Raw genomic sequence first — 3,464 nt, 5'->3', positions numbered from 1 at the left:
TTACATAGTAGAGTGACTATAGGTAATAATGTACTGGAAGGGCTTTCAAAGTTTTCTTCATATGAGACGATATTGTAGATATAGTTCATGGCCATGTTTAGAGCATTACCCATTATGGACACGTATCAAACTATTACATAGGACCCCATTATTATGTATAATTTTATGTTTTATGTATTAGCTAAATAAATTTTAAAGCAACTTCAATATAAACCATTTACGAGCAGCACAATCAGGCAGATTTCTGTGAGTTTGAGGCCAGCCTGGTCTACAGAGAAAGTTCCAGGACAGCTAAGGCTGCACAGAGACACCCTGTCTTAAAAAGCCAAAGACAAACAAATTCATAAACACATAATATGTTTATGCCCTACTTTTAAAACATAAAACATGCCATGAAGCAAGGATCCTGTTAGCTCATGCCTGAAAAGAACACTACTGGGTCCAGTGTCCCCGCAGACTCAGTAAAGTAAGGAGTAGTATAGTTCATTTAAAGATGAGAAATGTTTGGAAACAGTTGGGAAGGAGTATTTCCTGGTTTAAAGAATTACAGGGGACTCCTGTCCCATCCACCACCAGCTGCAGTCTCAGGTGCGGCTATTTCGTCAGCTTGGCAAAAATGTCCAGATCTACAGAGACTGAGAGATGCATAGATACTGTGATTGCTGTTTTCCAAACATACAGTGGGAAGGATGGGAACAGAACAGCTGTCAGCTCTTGAAACTGAGTTCCTTCCTTTCATGAACACAGAGCTGGTCACCTTCATGAACAACCAGGAGGACCTTGGTGTCCTTGACTACATGATGAAGCTGGACCTCAACAGTGATGGCAGCTCAATTTCCAAGAGGCTCACAACCATTTTGGTGGCTTAGCTATAGCATGCCATGAGTACTTCCTCCAGACTTCCCAGAAGCATTATATAACCCTCTCCTTTCTCTTCCAGCCACCAAGTCATCCTCTGTGATCTGTACCCACACCTATAACAAAATACATCCCATCCTGCTGGCAGAAATGAAACAATGTTTTGGGGTTTTTAAAATAATTAATAAAAAAGAATTAGAGAGAAAATAATATAAAGGTGTTAGAATGTTAGAAGCATACAACTGGATTTCTTCATTTATTCTACATTTACCATCATAGCTTATGGGCTTGTTTTTATAGATGTTCGCCAAAAACTTACAAACTAAATTGAATACAAATAAATTCCTTAAAATTACAGCCTTTTACATCAACCTCAGTCCTGTTGTAACTTCATGTGTGTGGCCTGCTTTTACTCAACCCAGCCCAAATCTATATTTGCCTTAAGGCTCACCTTGTTCCCCATTTATACTTTATTGTTTCTGTCACCTGCATGACTACTCTCCCATCTTTAAAATTTCAACTTTACCTTTTCTTCATCCTAACCTGCCCTGATTACCATCTAAAGTATCTATATCAACTGTCTTTTTTACTCCACTACTACCATTTCTTTCAGCAAGACTTGGCTGAATCATTGTCTGGTGTCCCAAACATTATTTCAGATGGAGTTACCAGTATTGTGTGGGATAAAAGAAGAGAGACTTAATCCATGATAGTGTGTAGAGAGTAAGTTGAAGACCAACCTAGACAATTTAGTGAATCAAAATAAATAGAGTTTTAGCACTATAACTCAGTTATAAGCACTGGCCAATTACAAATAAGCCACTGGGTTTAATCCTCTGTGTAGAGAATAGAGGTTTCATTTGCAGACGAGCAAGTTTGGGAGAGTGTTAATAGTATACTGACAGTGTCAGGGTATTGTGACTAAGTTAGAGATTGTGCTTGAGAAGCAAATCATCAGGAGCTACCATTCCCGTCAAAGAAAATGCAGACAGGAAGTTTGGACTGTCAAAGGGAGTGAGAACACAATCAAAGCTTAAATATCAGTGAGGATCAGTGATATTTGCCTACAGTTCCCCAAATCAGCTATTGCATGTGGCTAAACATTAAGTTGTATCTATAATCTCTCTTTCTCAGTTATTTCAACACAGCTTTAAATTATTTTACTATACCTTATAATTAATACTCGGGTAAATGAGTCTAGGACCAACCCTGCCTTCTCTTTGTTTGGTAACCAGTCTCTAAAGATCAAGATGAATTTTCCTTGCTTCCTAAGATTCATTCCTTGTACACTCTTCTTACATAGTATGCTAGATTCTGTCTATATAGCCAATGGAACATGACACAAATGATAGGTGTCACTTCCAAGATTAGATTAGGGCATATGTTATGGTCTTTCTTCCACTGCACATGGAGTTGCCCATGGCTAGATGATTGAGAAAGGAAACAATTGAGCTTGGTCTAGAATAAATTCTTCAAGATTCTCACACAATCTCAAACAATTAATAGGTGAGTTACCTAGACTTAGCTTAGTTACCTAGCTCTATGGTAGCAATAGCAGAGGGAAATCTCTGAGTGATGGTTGTCTAAGCAGTGTTTCTTATTGTTTATATTACCCTGGAAAAGTATGTTTCCAAGGTTATAGATATCTTCCAACCTATGTTATGGATTGGGTGAGCAATAGGAATTAAGCTTCAAAGGAGACAGTCAAATCATGGTACAGTATCTATATACCTCTTCAATAGGTAGAAAATAAAGATACTTGTTTCATGTAGTTATTCAGCAAAGGGGGACATCAGAATACGAGAATTTGAGTCATTAGATGGTTATGATGACCATAAATTACGTATGCCAATCAGCCCTCTCTAGACATTTCTAAGAATGCTTGGTATGTTCATGAAGAACAAGAATAAAGGTGTGAGTTAGATATAACAGCATAAACCTGAACTCACCTTACTTAGTTGATTTGGCTACAGCCATTCTAGAATGCCTGGACTACTAAAAACAGACACCAACATGGGCGCGAGAGGCAGGAAGGACTTATTTCTATTTGCCATATTTCTCTCTTTCTGAAACAATTGGGTGGTTGGAAGATGGGACGAACTTTTGATGACTCAATTTTTCTACCAGCTGGGTAGAAATACCACATGAGGCTGAAGCAGCATCCTCCAGGATGTGATGAATTGTCAAATATATGGTGCACCTCTGTGACAGCCAAAAATGGTAGGTTTGGAACTCAAGAATAAAGGATGATTTCACCAACAGGCAGGTACAAGCATTTTTTTTTCAGGGCAAAAGAAATAATGTACACTGTTGTGTGTGAATAATTAATGGTGTCAGGGGAGACATCATAAACACGACCAAGTAACCAATTGTAGAAATGAGAGTGGTTTATTACATTGTTTAAAATATATTGTGTAAGCACTCGGGAGGCAGAGGTTGGTGGATTTCTGAGTTCGAGGCCAGCCTGGTCTACAAAGTGAGTTCCAGGACAGCCAGGGCTATACAGAGAAACCCTGTCTCAAAAACACCCCTCCCCCCAAAATATATTGTATATAATATGGAGCATGTGTGTGCACGCTATTTCTTTTCTTTTTTTTTTTTTTTTT

General features: G+C 38.3%; 1 pseudogene; it reads left to right on the top strand.

Moving 5' to 3' along the window:
* The first annotated feature begins 616 nt into the window (after positions 1-616).
* Positions 617-961, top strand: LOC110304174 (annotated as a pseudogene).
* The last annotated feature ends 2,503 nt before the right edge of the window (positions 962-3,464 follow it).

This window comes from Mus caroli, chromosome 11 (assembly GCF_900094665.2).
Source record: "Mus caroli chromosome 11, CAROLI_EIJ_v1.1, whole genome shotgun sequence".
NCBI classification, from domain to species: Eukaryota; Metazoa; Chordata; class Mammalia; order Rodentia; family Muridae; genus Mus; species Mus caroli.
The sequence above is the reverse complement of the archived record's forward strand: the minus strand, read 5'-3'. Positions and strand labels throughout refer to the sequence as shown.